Consider the following 20,148-nt stretch of genomic DNA (forward strand, 5'->3'; position numbering starts at 1 on the left):
AGATTGAAGGTAATATCTCCAAATGATATACTGAATGATCGCCTTATCATATTCGTACAGATCATGCATATCTCTCCTAAATGTTTCTTCTAGGACCCGATCTCTCAATTCGTATATAAAACACCAGTTTTTAGACCTCGAATCTTTATACGATTGTCTTACTAACTCTTTCCTGTCTCCATCCATATTTTCAAGGTGTCGGAGCCCTTACTCGTTTCAACTGAATGAATGAAAGTCCGTGGCGTGAACAAATGGGCAGATCCCGAATAGATCATTTCCGTGATCGACAAATGTGACGTCATACAAAGAAAATAAATATATTTGGATGTTTTTCCATCTTTGTCATCCTGTGAAGAAGAGAATTCAAAAGACTACGTCTTTATTTGATAGCGCCTTTAACTTTGTAGAGACAGATTCTTGTGCATATCATATGTGGAGCGACAATACAATTCTTCCCTTGACTGCGAACCCTCTTGGGACCACGTCTTGGGGTTTCAATACCAACTTCATTTGGTCGTACCAAGACTTTTATTTCTCATGTACATGTAGAATATAAATAAAATATATTTTATTCTGCAGATAAATTTAATTGAAAGTAACAGAGGTTTTAAAAGTTATATACCCTCATACACACAAACACTCCATCCTCCCCTCCTCTTTAGCATGTTTATATAAAGATGAGTCTTAAAAACCGATTTAAAATCGTCGCGTAGTCCCATTGCAATTATTTTTCCTATTTGAAAAAGTTCAAACAATTTCATCCTATTATTTTTATGTGAAACATCACACTTGGAAATGTATGTGGATCATATCGCCCATACGATTTTGTGCGAAATTGATAACACAATTCATTTCTCTTTGGCAAACAACGTTTCATCTTTCAAATATAGCGATAGACACTACCCAGTGAGTACCTTATATATCTTAAATGAATCATAGTTAAGCTACACAACAACAAACATAAATAATCATTTTGTTTAATTGTTAATTACATATGTATATACAAGATAACATTTCCACGAGTTTCACGAACATGAAAATATAATTATTTAAAGATTTTTGGATATTACACACATTTTGATTCAGTGTTTCATGACCAGTTCTGGTACTCTTATTGATTCGATAGGAACAAAACAGCATGCTTAATTCATTCAAATAACCATCTGTTAGATAGCAAGGAACCAAGGTAGGTCTGATTCGGAAGCTTGCTGTCTTTCGCTAAAGAGAGATTTCAGTCTTTCGTACTCTGTGGGTCAGACAAAAAAAATCCTTTTTTCCCACACGATGTCTTCTTCTTGGTGTCGTCTCCAGAATTGTCTAATATTTAGGCAAGGGTTGTCTTTCTTAATGACGCAGAAAATATTGACTCCGATGTGAAAATCTAGCTTGATTTATTACATCTTGCCGTGGCGATCATGTTTATCCCATCAATGAGAGTTTTAAACAACTCTTACTTCAAGCTTCTTCCTTTTGATTTTGCTGAAAAGACTTTGTTATTGGCGCAATCCCATCGATATCCCTTATGTCTACCTCTTTTCTTTATTTTTCACCATAGGACTAACACATATTTCTGATCCCCATTCTCTATTTTTACATTTTTATATGTGAAAGAATGTAGCATTGGCTTAATTGAAACTGGCGAATGGTTAGTTATGTTGTGTTGATAGTGTATCTACACTAACCCCCTTCATCCTCTCATAGTAAAACAGTTTTTGGTCTCTCGGATCAGTCACACCAACAACAGTCCGTAGGGGGTGATAGCAATGTGAAGTATTACACAACACTCATCTTTGGTGTATCTTTCATTTGAATGATTTTATAGTGTAAAGTAACACAAATTATTTATAATAAATTATTTTAGATTACAAAATTCGGCTATCGACACCAGTATTTTGCTAAGACTTCAAAACAAAAGAAACACCGCCCTGCCCCCCCCCCCTCCCCTCCGATGTGTCGTATTGGTTCGTGATCGACATCGTTCGGTGACTTTGAGTTCTACTCCGCAATTTACATTTATGAAAATCCTTGTTGCACAAACCATTTATTGATTTATACTTTATAGTTTTTGCATTCATTTATTTATCATGTACATATATTAATGTCCAGATGTTTATATCTAGATGGTATTTTGTAGAAGACATCATATTACAAATCTATTGACGTTTTAAGAGACTTTCAGATCAAATTTCATTATTTGCTTGATGCACAACGCTTTGTCAACAATCGGCTTGTAATTTATTCGCATTTCGCTAGTGAGTTATGATGATGTAACAAAAATCATGGACTTGTGTTTGATACATATATTTATTAGATTACATATACTTAATACGAATTTACACACAAAGTAAAAATTTAGGTTTACAAAACATAAAAAGGTATGATTGTCACACACGATTTGTAAAGTTTTCACATAAAAAGAATATTCGACACATTTCGTCTGTAGTCGTTTCCCCAGTTCTGGTATTCTAAGGAATTTCACATCGCACATTGAAGCATCCCTAGCTGATTTTGATGATCGTTTTTTAGGGAATGAGGTACAGTGTTTTCAAGATCGGGAACTGCTTTGTCAATGCCACTCATATGTGATTTTAAATTCAAATATTCGAGAGAACGGAGGCAAATCCCCTTCTTGGTAGGTATGAGGTTTTCTTCATTCTTTGGTTTCCAGTATTTCCTTATGTTAACACAGGGACAGTCTCCTTTAACCGTTAAGAAAATATTAGCACGGACGTGATAGTGGAGGTCTTCTTTCTTGTTCAAGGCTGCGTGGACCATATCAGTTGCAAGCGTTAGGCTTTTAAATAGCTGCAAGTTTAAACTGATGCCTTTCTTGGAAGGGAACTAACGATTTTTCGTTGATTTCCATTCTCGTACGTCAACTCGACGTTCACCATTGCTTAATGTGCACACTAGAATGTATCACTCGTTTCTTAGATGTAGACTGTTCTGGGTAGAGGACATGTTGTGACAAGTTTTTAGCTTATTGAATGTACATATATTTAAATAGAAACTTAAAGATCTTAAATCGGAACACTGTCATTTCCCGAATATTTTTCCGATTGGTTTATAACGGTCAAGTGACTACATCTTATACATGTATAATAATGACCAAACGGAAGTTTGTCAAATGAAACGTGTAATAATTAAGTTTGATTTTAATCAAACAAGGATGTGAAATAATAAGATACAATCGCACATTACTCATGAACATTAATCCTTTCCGAATCATGTTTACTGCATTGATACACATCTTTTAAATATTTTTGATCTAGCATGTATTTTAAATATACCTTAAATGGAAAACTCTTCTTAATATTGGGGTTTATTCTGACTTTTGTTTATTTCATTTGTAATGGAACTGAATTACGGAATTCTATGTAGTTCAATTAAATATTGTTTTATCGTTAAACGTTTGAACGAGTATCTTAATCTATATAAAACTAAATGTTTCTCAAGTATTGGTTCGAGGATTTGTGATAGATTATCGATCCGTCTCTGAAAACGACATCTGTCCACAGTCATTAACATCCATTTTCCCTTACGATCCTCATAAGGAACGTTAATTATTGTATCATCACCTACAAATCTTACAATCTTTTTCATTGCATTATATTAATCCAGAGTAATCGGGTAGAATCTTTTTTTACAAAGAAAATATCAAATTTGACTCCTCTTATCAGAACATATAGCAAATATATTTTCCTCCGACTTTATTACACTTCATACTGACATACTCTCGGAATACACATTAACAAATTAATTCAATGAAACTTGTTCTTATAAACCCGAAGATTAAACATTACACGACATCTGTCGAAATGGTCCCTACGAAAATTATCATTTTATCAAAGTATTTTAATATGTAAATATTACTTCTATATGTATTGATGAATGGATTAAGTTGTTAAAAGGATTAAAACTTTCGTGTTATTGATCTATTCATATCCGATTTTTGACTTCCTGATCTTGTTATCCTGGTATAATACACTTCCGTGATCTATCGTAGCCTCCTCAAATTTGGTGGCTCCTCAAATTAGCACGAAATGTCCCTCACTATACTACTATTGTGCAATTGATTTAAATTTCAAGATGTCTTTTTCAAAGAATTTTTCAAACTCATATAATGGATATGAAGTTTATAAGTTATTACAAAATGTTTAAGTTATCGTATCACAACGCTCATATCAGTAATCTTAGCAATTGGCTTTTACCCTGAGGAAAATGATCTAAAAAATCTATAGATATCTTCTATTCATTCTCCACCTATGCACTACTGATGTGAAGTTTGTAGGTTACAAATTATTATCAAAGTTAGTCATATCAATAATCTCATGCTTTGACCTTGACCTTTGACTAAATGTCCCAAACAAGTGAAGTGTATTCCTCCAACCATTCTATATGTAGTAAGTATGAAGTCTATGAGATGATAAAAAATATAGAAGATAATACATCACAGACTATAGGGCACCTGCATCTTGATGTGGGATCCTAATGAGACCTTAATCATATTTCAAATTTTAAATTCAAAATAGGCTACAATAAAGACATACACAAACAAACGCACACACAAATTATATTTACAATTCCAGGAAAGTAATAATTTCATCAAAGCTTGCTTCTTAACATGTGTTTTTCTGTGTAATTTCTAGGGGGTTGTAGAAATAAGATGAAAATAAAAGAGTTAAATGTATACATTTCATACTTAACAATTGTCTTCAAAATGAATTGATCAAAACAAAACTTACATGTAGATACTTTGAAGTCTGTGAGAATTAGTTTTTAGATTTCATACTGTCAGAAAATCATATTTTCAATACTTTGATTTGACTACACCTTAAGTTATATCCATAGTCCAGTGTCTGACAGTATGTGAAGGATAAAAAGGAGAGCAGATTATGAATGTATGAATACACTGTACAGATGATGTTTATCAGTTGAACGGGTATACAGAAAGCAGTGGATGACAGTTCAAATATCCATCCTAAAAAAAAAAAACCCAGACTGTAACACCAGATTATCTGTCTTAACATATTTTCTAATTTAAAAGCTTGACTGCACATAGAATATCATGCTTTATTAAATTTTTAAAGTCTTCAGATTTTATATTAAAAGAAAATCTTTTAAAGTAATAGAACTATACCAAGGAAAACAAGATGTGTTTGAGAAATACAAATGCCTAAGTGAGACTCCATTGTAATGGGTTAATTTATCTGACAGGATGTTGTCCAGATGACCTTGTGTTAGGGTCATGACTCAACCTCTGGTGTGTTTGAGAAAACATAATTGTCCCGAGCATGGCCCACATTAATGAGAAGTAATGAGAAAATTTTGATATTGACCTTGTGTCATGACACACCCTCTGATCATATTATATAACTTTGTAAACTTCTAATATTTGTTTATAACAAAGATATGGACTAAAACAAAAATTTCACACTGCCATTTGTTTTGACTTTGACTTTGTGAAAAATGACCTTGGGCCTACATCATAACACACAAACTGATTGTAATATACCTTTGTGTTCATAGTGAGTTTCCAATGTTTTTTTTATTACAAAATTATGTGTTCTGACAAAAAGTTCATAGGTCTATTTGCTGTGACTTTGACCTTGTTAAATGACCTTTGGTCAAGATTATGATGCACACTCTGATCATCCTTTGTGTCAGGTCTGAAGTCTCCTTGTTGTTTACTTCAAAAGATTTGGCCAAGGTACTAGTTCAAATAACCAAAGAGACAGGATGAAAACAATATATTGACAGATCTTAGATCTTAGGAGCATACAAATTAAGTGATGTAAGGAGACATAATACAGGGATAAATTACTAGATAATTGATGAAAAAGAACCAAAAAAAAAATCATAGAAATGTTACTAAAGGGTACCTTTTATGAAAAAAAAAATGTCATGCTCTTTAGTTCTTTTAACACATTTAAAAACATAAAGTTCACCGCAGTCCCCATGCACTCATAAGAAGATCCTTGGCAGCAGAAACACCAACAATTTCTAATTCCATGCAATTAGATCATTTTACACCAGCTTTAAGATTAAAACCTTCAGCCTAGAATCTGAGTATTTTTTTTAATAGATTGTGGGCTTGTTATATAAAAAGGTGAGGGGAAAAATTTCATTTTCAAACATGAGTCTGGAGAAGACAGAAGGATTAATCATGGAACCCAGAACTCAACTCTTGGAAGACATTAAAGCTCATTATGAGAACAAACATAAAGAAGATCCAGGCAATTATAATATTGCCAAATTTAAAAAGGACCGATTTAGAAGAGCCACTAATTGGATATTTGATTTAACTGGGTGCCACCATATGGGATATAGATCAAATCATTAGAAGTGATTATTAATACCTGATCTTACAAAAAGAAATGCATCCAGAAACGGGAAAACTTCATCATGTGAGAGGATTCAAATGAAACACTGGACCCATGAGAGATACATGTATAAAAACATTCATGGCCTAACCTATTTTGATATGTCTCACAGCACACCAGAATTGGAAAGAACACTTTACATGCAAGGTGGTCATTATGAAGAATATAGGCCTTTTAAACCTGAAAAGAGAAACTGAAGAGAGAATTATTTCCAAGAGATTGTAGATTTACCTGAATAAATCCATTAAAATTGAGCTTGTTGTTTGTCTAGACTGTGAATCGCTGCCAAGTATGATGTCATCATACAAGGCCAGGAAAGGTATATAAACCAGAGATGAGAGTATAGGATCAGTGTTTTAGTCAGACTCAGCACTTCAAACTAGACAGAGGTTAAGATGACAGAAGCAATGTCGAATCCTGTTCCACCACAGAATGCAGGAGAACTTGGTTATGCTATACAGGACACATGAGATCCTATTGGGCTCTATCAGATGCAAGAGGCCATGAACAAAGAGGACTTTGGTATTCTAACCACCTTGGATGGAATTATTAACAGTATCCATGTGTTAACCACCACCTTGGATGGAATTATTAACACCCTGTATGACCCGTTTAGAGAGGTGGTGACTAATGAGATTTGTAATCTAAGTGAGAAAATGGATAGGATGGAGGCGAAAATGAGTAGCATCAAAGTGAGAGGCCCTTACAAGAAAAAAGAAGACACAGCAGTTAAGAAAAAGCCTAAACAGAGTGACGTTAAAGAAGTAGAAAATAAAAAAAGTCCAGGAAAACAAGATTAAACAACAGGACAAAAACCTGATTCCAGCCACTGTGAGGGAAAATCCTAACAATGAGAATAAGAAGCAGCCACTGAAACTCCAGTAGAAAAAGTAATTATGTACATTTTTTACTTTGAATAAATCATCTTAAAAACTTTTCTGTGTTATTGTTTTTTTCGGTTTTCAGAAAACAGAGAGAGAGAAGCTGGCTGGCTGGCTGTATGAATGACACATGAGGTCACAATGGGTATACTTGAATCGCTGCCAAGTTTTTTGTGTGTATTGCCTGTGTATACTGAAGACGCACAAACGTAGATCAAACGTCTTGTTTAATACTAGATTCAAAGCACTAGTTTGACCCCCCTATATCCACCAAATGTACTAGCTTGACCCCCCTATCCAGGATCTTGGGGGAACAAAAGTGCACTCAGTTGACCCCCTATCCAGGATCGGGGGGGGGGGGGGGGCAAAAAAGTGCACTCAGTTGACCCGCCTATCCATGATCTGTAGGGCGGATCTTTCGCACCTGCGGGATCTAAATGATCCGGACCCAAAAGACCCAGCCAGCGAGGCTATCCGGACCCAAAACACCCAGCGGACCAGGCTTCTTATACTACTACCGTTCATAAATACCTTAAAATAATTTGTTTATATCCCATTATAGTGTACACTCATCTATTTTATTTAGAAAGAAAATTCATTTTTCATATACAAATCAATGTCGATAATAATAGGCGAAATTTATTTCTTCACTAGAAAATTACATCCAAGAAGAAACTTTATCGCCCGAAAAATTACGGATGAGTATTTTTAAACCATTGCGGGGAATTATCAGTTTATCACCTCTGAAAATATCTTGTATATATAGAAAGACACAGTGGATATTCCTGGCGTGAAATTTATCAACTATGTTTAATTTTACAACTTAAATTCATACCTTTTTAATTTATAGTATTTAGTTTTTACAAAAAAAAATGCAAATCAGTTGAACAGAAATCGGCCGAAGTAACCCATGCATGAATACGGCGTCAACGGGTAACTCAGTTCGACCAATGAAAATGACGCAATGCTATTTGTTACCAGAAAAAAATCATGACCACCGTCCGTATAAAAAAATTATTAGGATAAGTATTATGTACAAGAATACTTCTTACAAACTAGTTCTTTAACAGTGAAAAATCATCTGTTCTATTTACATGCGGTTTAGATGCCTGCGCATATATATACATTTGTGGCATGCATTGACAAATCAGTAAATCAGTTCTAGGCACCTGGTGCACTTATTGTCTTCAAATTAGGTACATTTTGAAAATTACTGTTTTTGTCGGCATTTTTTCACAATCTTTTATGTTTTACAACAGAATAATTTAAATTAATATATATATATATTTAAATTAGAGATGACATGAATAATTTCGTTTATATTTGCACATCGATCAAAAATACCCTGTGCGCGCGGTCGAGGTTACCCAACACACATATCTTGTAAATCGAACACATTTATTTTATATCATGACGAATAATACATATAATACAATGTAACCTGAACAATAAAAGGTATTCACCACCAGCCCTCTTAAGTGACAATGCACTTTGAAAAACATTCTGATTTTTGTGACTTCTTGTATATCTAGGAAAATGCTATTTTTAAAAATCTGATCTTGTTTGTTCGTTGTATTTTGGGGTTTGTGTGTGTGTGTGTGTGTGTTTAAAAAGTGAAATATCATAGTGTACATAGCTAATCAATACCACTATTTTTGTGCCTGGTAAAATTCACGAAAACCCAGGAGCTTCTTGGGGCTTCGCCCCCTGGGCCCCCACCAGGGCTTCGCCCTGGACCCACTGGCCTTAAGGCGGCCCCCAGACCCCTTGCCTGAACAAAGTTATCCACGCCCCCCCCCATTTTAAATCCTGTATCCGCCCATGGTATAAGGGTGGCTGTAAAAACCGAGCAATTAATGGTTTAAAGAGTGAAGTTACACTAAAAAGTATGTAGTAAATATGACTAAAATTATCAACCATTATAATAAGTGGTAAACTATTCAATTTATTCCTTTTTTATCATTGCCAGTAAGCAAGATATACGGCATTTATCAGAATCTGTGTTTGTTGGACTGTGTCATGAAGTTGGGACTTCACAACAGGTGGCCATGAGGAGAGATATAGTGGATATGTGGGAGATGGCGGATAATCCAGTAAAAATACGTTATGAGGCTAGTTTAATGTTGAGTGGATATATATCGAAGTAAAAGAGAAGGATTCAGACTGGAAGGATCAGATATGGACACTATATTCTGGCCAAATAATCACCGTGTGATCTGGGAATTATCTGTCTCGGCATTACAACACACACAGACAAACACTGATTCTTTGTGACTGTTCAGTTAGCCCTCCTGGATACACTTTGTTATATTTACTATCACCAAGCATGTACTTCCAGGGAGCTTGTGTTAGAATAAATAACAGACATTTCTAGTTCTATATTTAAACGGATCGTGCGTTCTACATTACCATTAAACTACACTCTACATGAACCCTGTTGCAGTGGAATTTATGGAACAAAAGAATATGATCATGCATTCTGTTTTGTTAGTGACTTTTGACCTCCATCTGCCTTAGCATGGATAGAAAGATGTCACTCATGGCCACCGCCTTATGTTGTTAATGATACAGTAAAAAAGGGATGCCATTTTGTAGCAATGGGACATAAACTAGGACATCCTGAACACAATGAATGGAGAATTTCTTGTTCTCTTGCAGAAAAAAAACACTTGTTTATGCAATGAATCATTGTCAATTCTTAACTTATGGCTTGCTTAAATTGTTCTTGAAAGAAGTCATTAACAATGGAATTGGTAAGGATAAACTACTGTGTTCTTATCACATAAAGACAGTAGTTTTCTGGGTGATTCAACAGAATACAATACCTCACTAGTGTCCACAGAATTTACTGGGGTGTTTCTGGGTTTGTTTCAAAATCATCATCAAATGGGTGTACGAGGGAGTCTGTCCTAACTTTTTTATTCCAGGAAACAATATGTTTCAGGGTATAATTTATGGTGAAGCACAAAATCAATTATATATTAGACTGTATGGGTTATATGAAAAGGGTTTAGCATCCCTGCTACAAATTTCCTCAATTAGGTCTTGTGTCATAAAAGCCCTTTATTACCCTAAAAGTTCAGTCTGTATACATGAACCTAATCCGATTTCTGAGACTGAGTTTGATGTAAGCCTTTTTCAAGATATATACAAGCACGACACAATACTCGCATCAAACCAACAAAGCTGTGCAAAGTGGCTACTAACAGTAGAAAAGATTATAGCATTATCTCACATCACACAGTATCAAATCGTTCTGCTACAAAAAATGACAGCCTCTGTCTTTCAGAATACTGCTTTTATATTGCACATGAAAACTCATGTAGGTAAAACCAAACTAAGGTATAGAGCTGACAAGATCTCCTGTAACATGCTGAACTTAGCAGCCAAGTTTGGTATTATTTCTGACATGTTGTACATAGCTATGTATTATTACAAGACACTAAGATACATTGAGGCTTTATCTATTATGAAGGTTGTAAAGGTCAAGTTAGAACAACCGTATGTGATGCATAGGTTTAATGTAAATGTGGAGATGTACACTGAGGCTGTAGGGGGACAGTCCTATGGAACGCCAAATTAACATATATTTTTAAATATTTGAACCTATCTTCAATTAATTGTACCTATCTTCAAATAATTGAACCTATCTCCAAATGAATTGAAGATAGGTACAGTTGAATTAAAGATAGGTCTAAATGAATTAAAGATAGGTCTAAATAATTATACCTATCTCTAAATATTTAAACCTAGGTTCAAATAAATTACACCTATCTTTAATGGAATAACACCTATCTTTAATTCAATTAAAGATAGGTTCAATTGAATTATACCTATCTTTAATTCATTTGAAGATAGGTACAATTGATTTAAAGATAGGTACAATTGATTTGAAGATAGGTACATTTGAAACATATTCACAAAGGGTTTGAAGATAGGTACAATTCAATTATACCTAGGTTCAATTCGTTTTGTGTTATAGAAAATAATGAAAACTCCCTCTAACAGCGACTTGAACATGGAGGGAACCGAACAAAGCAATTTTATGGGGAGTAGTTGTTATTGTCAGTGTCTTTATAATTAAAGATAGGTTCAATTCAATTGCACCTATCACTAAATCAAATATACCTATCTTTAATTCGTGACATTTGTACCTATCTTCAAATCAATTGTACCTATCTTCAAATCAATTAAAGATAGGTATAATTGAATTAAACCTATCTTTAATTCATTTAGAGATATGTACAATTGATTTGAAGATAGGTACAATTGATTGAAGATAGGTTCGAATATTTGAATATATGTTAATTTGGCGTTCCATAGAGTCCTGGTCTAAAAAGATGAGGCAGGCTGTAGCATGGGATATCAAACTTCCCAATAATATCCCTTTCATCAGTGAATTGATACCAGAACAACTGGCTTGCCGATTATAGAAGAGTATTTATTAACTGTACCACCATTAATACTATTACACATGCTAGAGGTTTTTTGCTACAGGTCTATAGACATGTTGAGAACACAAAGAGCCATACACAATCTACAGGTCCTAGTCAATCGTGAATATGAGCAGTTAATATTACATCCCAGAGAGATCTCATGGCAGATTCTGGGGATCTGTCAACAGGTCACGGGGAACCTCCAGGCTGCTCTATATTCATACCAACAATCTCTGAAACACAATCCAGATCATGAAATACGAAATGTTAGCATAATAAGAATAATTTTAATCATATTCAGACTTTTAAATGCTTTTTAAACATTTACCGGACTCGGAGCAAGTTCTCGGAGTTGCTTCCAAGTCATGATAACAACTTGGCATCCTTAACTCTTGTATACACAGTTTGAGTAAAATCGTGAAGCAAATGAATCCGGGTCGTGTCCTTCTCCCTTTTCAAAGCCTCGTTTAACCCTCTGGATGCGACGTCAGTGTACAGAAACGTCACTGCGAGATTAAAACGACGTCACAATTTGTTTGACATTATTTTGCGGGATTTTTAAAAAATATTTCGGAATTACGCCAAGTGCGCGTCTAGAACACTATAGGAATGAGTACAAGGAAATTTATTTATTTGTTTTCTCAACAAAACTATTTAGAAGTTCTTTATTTATACATTTTGACTTAATTTTATATTTTTTACTCAATTTAATCATATTATGATTCTTATTCTTTATATATTTCCAATAAAATAAAACCGATAAGCGGTTATGAAGAAAGAATTTATCAAAATCGGAAACAAATACAACTAAACTTTAAAATCCTAATCAGTATGGGCAATGTGTTAACTCATGATCAAGTACTCGTAAAATAACAATATCGTATATAGATCAATAAGAGTATTTTATATAATATATAAAATACTCTTATTGACCTATATTAAATAAAATATTATCTTATCTTATTCTTCATCTGCATTCAATTTCTCACGGTGAGGTGCGTTCTAAAAAATAAATTACAAAAAGTCCAACTTTGCAAGAAGTGTACCACTTTTTAATTTTGATTATGCTTTCCGCACAGATTTTTCTTTTTCGTCAAAAATTAAATTAAAACCAAGATAAATTTATCCAAAAATATTTTTCTAAGAAAAATTTCATAACAAACAACTTTGACCCATAAATTCGACTTAAAATTTATTGAAATTAATTCTACAGAGGTTGTGTAAATATTTCATTTAGGCATTAATGTTAACTTTCAATGATTCATTATAGGATATCTGATTACATAAATTCATCCAAGAATTAGGAAAAGATCTACCATCAAGTTGCTTAGTTTCACGCTTTTCTATTAATTTGACAAAAGGGCCGATATTTACTAAAAAAAAAAAAAAAAAACCCTTCCGGTCTGATGTTTAAATTTGCGGAAGTAAAAATTTATCGGGCTCATTTTTGTGTGCAGCCCCATGACTTGCCGGTAAATTAAATATTATGCATAGACATCGGCTATATACATGTAACACGCGTACGTTTTTAAAACAAAAATAATTCTGGACATAAGAAAACTTATAAATTACAATCTTATCGCTGAAAAATATATAGACCACTTAAAAAGAAAGATGATAAATTGTAGTTTGAAAAAAGTCACAGGTATATGTTATTTTAATTGATCAACATTAATTTTCTAATTCGATATTTTATGCATGAGATCTATGTTAAATTCATATAGAAATATGTTTTTAGTTTACCGGAAGCAAAATTTGATGAGTCAAAATTTGATATACACGAAATTCTCAGAAAAAAGTAAATGCGGATTTTCGTCCATATCATGTTGAATTTGATATTGGGGTTTTTCTAACAATTCCAATGATCGATTTCTCGGACATGTCGACACCACTTATCTTCTTGTACAAAAGAATGACCTCGGGGACATCAATTTCTACAATCTACACTTTTGTATTTTGTGTAAAAATCATGCTGTACGTTAAAAACACACATACACGAACAATGTTTTATTTTATTAGAAAAATTGTCAGGACAATGAGAATTCAAAACTTGATTTTATGTCAGAAACCAATCCAGTCATGGTCTATTAGAATGTTGGTTTAATTTTACGTTCCGTTTCCATATAAACATTTACAAAGAGATCTACAAATGTATATGTAATTTTCGCCATAATATTTATATGGAATATTTTATAAACTAAAGCAAGCAGCTATTCGTAGTGACTTTTAAAGGAAGAAATCAGTTAACAAGGACATTTTTATTTATTCATTTATTTCATTTTAACGTAAATTCCTGGCCCATAAAAAGCGCCCCCCCCCTCCTTTTTCTGAGTACAATATTACCCTCAAAAACGTGCACTATTTATATAATAGTAGTTTATAGTTACTTTAGATGCCTCTCTCTCTATCTCCCCCCCCCCCCCCCACACGTTTTGTTGTTGTTAGGTCGAGCACTGGCAAATTCCAGAATAGTACAGTTAATTAAGTGGTTTTTTTTTTTTGGTTTGTTTTTGTTTTGTTTTGTTTTTTTTTGCTTGTCAGATTTTTTGGGATGGGAACACCCCCTACCCCCCATTTTTGTTAAATCATTGCTATGGGCCTGAAGTCACTTTATTGTTTTTAACAAGGGGTCTGATGAATATTAGTTTTAACCGTATTTCATTTGAGAAGTCCAAGCATAGAGAACAAATTTTGATACAACATGGAGATTATATCACAAAAAGACCCAGAAGACCGTGTGTGTTTGTTAACATTGTGTTTGATTCTTGTACACTATCGGTAAAGCTAAAACTGGAGAATGTCGAAATGAAAAACGCTGATATTCAGATCACGGGGGGGAGGGGGGGGGGGGTATAAGCAACATCTACATCCGATTGAATGCAACTCCAACCCTCCTCGTTTTGCATAACGGCTGATTGCTTGTGCAGTGTATTATATTTTGAACTATGTGCAAATACCTGTAGTATATCATTGGGGTCATTCACTCTATACTGACAGGAGAACAAGGATATTACAAAATTTATTTATTTCACATCCTTGTCATGTCTTTATTAATTTATTTATTTTTAAAATGGAACATTTGACTATACATTGGGCTAAAAAATAAACTTTTATAATAGTGTTTTGGAGTGAAAATGAATTAATTAGATTTTGAAAGCATAGACATCAAAGATATCTAAAAAAAAATATATATATATTAGGTTAATATGTTAATAATTTGCCACTCCAATTACGTATTTGAACAATTCTGCATTTGAATTGTATAAACAGAGAATCAAACAGTCGTGTTGTATCCTTTTTTAGATTCTGCTGAAAAAAGCACATGCACTGCGATGTCAACTGCAACCTTTTAAATGAGAAAACCATGCAAAACAGTCCACAAGCAGGGGTTTACGTATAGATATAAATTTTTGTGTGCAATATAGTATTGATATACCATTCGAATTTGCCACATACATTTTTGTAATGGTTGCCTTAGTTAGGAGTTAGAGGAAACGGTAGACAAATATTCCAATTACATGAGATTTGTTTAATACAGTGTATATTCAACGTGCAATAGTGTGAAATTAAAATTCTTTTTTAAAGCAAATATAAAAGCGTGTAAAAATGTTCAAAGTTAATAATTTTCATCAATGCAAGGCCAAGTTGAATTTCTGAAATGTCAGCAATTTTAACAGAAACATACTCGATATACATGCATATCATAATAGCTCGACGAACTGGAAATGTACTAATAGTACTTAGGCCAAACAAAAAAATATGTGTGGTTCCGGTTACACTTCCAAAAAATTAGGGTAGGTAGGTAGGGATTTTTTTTTTTTTTTTTTTTTTAACAAAATGATTTTCTTATTTTTTTCTAAATAATACCTATCAGTGCTTTGCAAATGGCATTTAGATGTGGTGTGGTGATAAAACTTAAACTGGAGCCTTTGATGGAAATCGGGGGAAATTCCGGAAAAAATATGAAAATTGCCAAAAAAAGTTTAGGGTCGGGAGTATAAAATAGGGAAGGTCGGGTAACCGGAACCACGCATATTTTTTTATTTGGCCTTATTTATAAGGTCCAGTACTGGACTTGTGCGTTAGGTCATATCCAGAGGTCCTGCGCGGGATATATGTTGCATTATCACTGCAATGGAGAAACATGGAGATAATTTACTTGAATAGGGCCTTAGCTCATGTTGCGAATATAGAACATGGTCAGCATAGTGATGTGTTTTCTTTTCCAAGAAAATGTATAAAACTTCTAAATTGACCAGGTACAGATAATTTCTAAATTATCTATCAGGGCGAGAAATTTAAATATTCATCAGGGGGACTTCGACGTAAAGTGGGTTAACAGAGCCCATGTGTCGGGAAAATCGTTTCGTCGCATGCGAATAAGCAAAATCATTCACAGAGGAACCTCTTCACTGTCGAATTCTGATTCAATGATCAAATATAGGATCATTTTCGAAGAAGATTTTTTCCATGTCGGAAAAATTACACTGTACGTGTTAATGAAAACATTACGTGATTTTGGGAAAATACTATAATTATAAAGCGAATTTCTCCCTGAATACGTTCTATTTCCATTAGTGAACTCGTCAAAATAAGAGGCGCGTTTGGTCGTCTGACTGGGACAGCATGGCGTGGTGGATAATACAAAACATGCCTACATGTATCTCAATTCAATTTTAAATGTTAAATGTATTTGTCATTCAAATTAAAGAATAGAAGAACTAAAAGACATGTAAGAGAGCGAGAACCCTAAATTTATCATCCATTAATAAAAAATACATTTCCGAGGCATGTGTATCGTATTTAGATGTACCATACGATAAATAGATACATACGATCAACAATAGATATAAATTAATAGCGAGCGCAGCGAGCGGCGCGAAGCGCCGCTCGTCACTGCGAGCTCTAACGACAACGCCTGGGCGAAGAGAAAATTCGGACTACTGCACATTCATTCAATAGAATTTTTTTCCGCAGTAATTCTGACCCACAATGCATCGCTTCTTGTTCTCGCTGCTAACTTCGTTCACGCGGTGACAACAACTAAAATTTCACAAAAAATAAACTCACCTTAATTAATGGCTATTGCATGCAGATAGTAGATGAAACGTTCTTTGATAAAATATTTGCACTTTTTAAACTTTGTTTATGGAAATGCAGCTAACATACGACGTCATGTGACGTCACAGTGTAGACGTTCCAAATGTCTCGTGCGGTTTGAAGAGGCGGATCTTAAAATGAAGTAAACAATGCGCTCACCCCAACGGTCGCACCGTCAACATATTATCGATGTCATTCCTACTTTTGATGTATATAAAGTCCACAACAATAAAATATTTCATTTGCATTTTCTTAGGAACTGTTCATCGACATTCAACATATTGTATGTTTATATTACGTTTGTCCCAGAAATCCTGCGAGATTTGTACATTTTCCGACTTTTTCACAAAAGAGCGCACTAAGAAGTATAACTCTTCCGTAGTGGAAAAAGAACGTATTGTAAAGGGGGGGGGGGGGTATTTTCATTTGCTCTGATTTGGAAATGTTAAAAAAAAAATCAACTATTGTATATCTAGACAATTTTTTTATCATACACGATTATACTTTTTCTTCAACAAAATGGTCTGTTACCGTTATTTAAGCTTTACAGGTATATGTTAAATTGAAATGCACATGTGAGAAAGAATTTCATTTGCGCATTTTAGATTTAATCACATGCATGAACAAATACATGAATAATTATACAATACATTTGTAGCGTTTAGTTTGTTTTAAAAGGCAGGAGCTTTAAAATTCTTAAATCTTTTAATTCAACAAAAAACAAATGCAGTCAAAAAATAGTTTTAATATTATATATTTCAATAAAGTTCGAGGGAAATGACGCCTCAAAATTATGACGTCGTCAGGGACATATATGTCCCTGCCGCAGCGAGCGGTAAAAGGACATATATGTCCTTCCCGCAGCCAGAGGGTTAAATTAAATCTATTAGACAACATTTATTAAATTTAAAATTAAAATTTTATTTCACAGTGAAATGGAAATATAAGGAATCATTGTCTAGTTTGTTGGGTATGCCAAGGACATCAACGATAGTTGGAAACGTGGGATAATTTATGCATAACGGGCTTCGCCCGTTATGCAAATTATTCCACGTTTCCAACTATTGTTGATGCCCTGGCATACCAGACAAACTAGACAATGATTCCTTAAACATCTAACTCAGTTGATTTAAAAACTTTTTGCCTTGTATTTTATTTTTTCTCGTTTATGTATTTTGTTGACATAGTTTTTTAAATGTATTTCTTTTTGGTGTACATGTATTTGAATTGACATGCAATTCTTATATTTTTTCTTCTATGATGTGTTTGAACTGTTATTTATCATTGTTGATAATGAACTATAGATTCTTACATGGATTACAAGTTTATGAGATTTTGTTGAATACTAGTCTTTGGTCGCATAACCCTCACTCACAACAGTAAGGGACTTTAAAAAAAAATCTGTGGACCATAATACTTATCTCAAACACATTTCTCTTCATTCTATACATTGGTTCTGAATGTCATTTTCAGCAACTTAAACATGCATGCATCTGAGTTTTGCTATTTGTAGCCTTGCAGTTTTGTTGAAGAGCATTATTAAAGTTTTTTTCAATCTTTAGCATTTTTATATTTGCAGAACATTGAATGCTTGCACAGCAATCTAATTCTAGTCCTTTTGATCTTTAGAGGAAGATTTGCAGAACATTGAATGCTTGCACAGCAATCTAATTCTAGTCCTTTTGATCTTGAGAGGAAGATTTTATAAATATTTTCTATGTAAATCTTGTAGTTTTCCCCTTGTTGTGATACAAATCAAGGGAATTACACAATATGAGAATATTAAATGTTTATTAGATTGTGGCCTAGTTACACTTACTCTCTCTTTCTCTCTCTATTTAAGATTTCATAAAAGTATACTCTTTTGGTATATATTCTGATTCTGTGCTTTAGCGTTATCACACATGTATCAATCGAACACGTGTTTACCCGGTGTTTGTTATGTAGACTGTCGATCTAATTGGTTATTTTTATTTAAGAACCCTCTCTACACTGCACACTAAAGAGTTCTAATTCTATGGTATTTTTCTGCAGTTAGAGTGATCTGCCCTTGGATCTCAATTCCAATAAATTGAAATTTATTGTACATTGCTCAATTTGTAATCAATACAAGTATTCTTAAAATTTTAAAAAGCCAAGATAAATTAATTGAACACGTTATTTACATGTATTTTCTTCATGGAAGTAAACAACTGTGATTTCTGTTCACTGATACTGTGTTGTGTTTAAACATTTTTCCCGGGGGTAAATGCCACGTACCATATACTAAAAATTAAATAGATAAGCTCAATATTTACACCTTTATTCAATATAATTTTTTGATGTCCAAAAAACATTTTGCACTGGTGTAGAGAGGGTCCTTAAAGGATACCTGCGCCTCGGTTGACAATGGTTTTCTTGGGGTGAAAACTTTCAATGTTACACTCAACACCATGTAGTACATTGCATATATATAATACTGAATGTTTTATACAAATTCATATTAACAGTGAACCTTGCGCGCATAACTTCTGCGCAGTCAATATTTTTTGGAATATCACCCGTCATCAAACATTATTGACTGTAGCTACGCTGGAGGGCGTGGCTTCATTATTCGGCGGGTAAATTATTTTTTTAACAAATGTTTCTCGACGAATCAGATTCAACTAATTGTATGAAAGTATAATATTAAGATTTAGCTGATCCCGCTGACAGTGTGACGTAAGCAGTCCAATTTCTTATCGACAGGTCTCATTCTGCGGTCAAACTTTTTTTTTCCATAAGTAAACTGGGTCTACTCAGAAAGTCACACCGAGTCATGTAACCTTATTCACCGTACTATACAAAGGGTAATGCGGAGGAGTCGCTAAAAAGTGGGGGGCGTTTTTTAGCGTATGGGGGGAGTATATTTTCACCAGTTCGGAGTCAGGAGGGATGTAGGTCACATCTTTTTTCGGTATAAATTTTGTAAGATATATTTACAAAAAACAAATATCCCACGGAAGATAGCAATAGTTAAGCTTTGTCATTGGTCCGGCTATCATATTAAACGTCTAGTATTCTCAAACACTTCGAAACTATTTGACAGAATTCATATTCACGGCGATCGAGTGGTGAAAACATGTATCATTTGCACCCGTACAAATCTGTTATGCTGTTTTAACTGTCAGAAGCCCTATGCAAGTCGTAGATTGTGCAAATGACACATGTTTTCACCACTCGATCGCCGTGAATATGAAATCTGTCGAATAGTTTCTAAGTGTTTGAGAATACTACACGTATATGATAGCCGGTCCAATGACCAAGACAAAGCTAAACTATTGCTGTCTTCCGTGGGATATTTGTTGTTGTTGTTGTTTTTTTTTTTTT

This window comes from Saccostrea echinata, unplaced genomic scaffold (genome assembly GCF_033153115.1).
Source record: "Saccostrea echinata isolate AGI-Se365-2 ecotype Australia unplaced genomic scaffold, CSIRO_AGI_Sech_v1 ptg000030l, whole genome shotgun sequence".
NCBI classification, from domain to species: domain Eukaryota; kingdom Metazoa; phylum Mollusca; class Bivalvia; order Ostreida; family Ostreidae; genus Saccostrea; species Saccostrea echinata.